General features: G+C 38.5%; 1 protein-coding gene across 1 annotated transcript in view; it reads right to left on the bottom strand.

Annotated features, from left to right (window-relative positions):
• WNK3 (WNK lysine deficient protein kinase 3) overlaps window positions 1–462 on the bottom strand; it is a 266,882-nt gene that overhangs the window by 191,937 nt on the left and 74,483 nt on the right. The gene's annotated exons all lie outside the window — the stretch shown is intronic.

Here is a 462-nt window from a genome sequence, read left to right as displayed (position 1 = left end):
CATCTTGCTCCAGCACTAGTAGCAAACTTCAACAAGACAGAAAATAACAAATGCTGGCGAGGTTGTGGAGAGATTGGGACTCTCATACACTGCTGATGGGACAACCATTGTGGAAAGCAGTATGGTGATTCCTTCAAAATTTGGAATTAGAAATACCATTTGACCCAGCCATTCCATTACTAGGTATATACCCAAAAGAAGTGAGAGTCATGACAAGAACAGATATATGCACACCCATTTTCATTGCAGCACTATTTACAATAGCCAAAAGATGGAAACAACCTAGATGTCCATCAACTGAGGAATGGATTTCCAATCTATGGTAAATACACACAATGGAATACTATGCAATGCTAAAGAATGATGTGGAATCTGCAAAACACCGCATAATGTGGATCAACTTGGAGGACATTATGGTGAGTGAAATAAGTCAATCACAAAAGGACAAATATTGTATTAGTC

The sequence above is a fragment of the Orycteropus afer genome, unplaced genomic scaffold (genome assembly GCF_000298275.1).
Source record: "Orycteropus afer afer isolate SDZICR_OR568_19922 unplaced genomic scaffold, OryAfe1.0 scaffold01055, whole genome shotgun sequence".
Lineage (NCBI taxonomy): Eukaryota > Metazoa > Chordata > Mammalia > Tubulidentata > Orycteropodidae > Orycteropus > Orycteropus afer.
The sequence above is the reverse complement of the archived record's forward strand: the minus strand, read 5'-3'. Positions and strand labels throughout refer to the sequence as shown.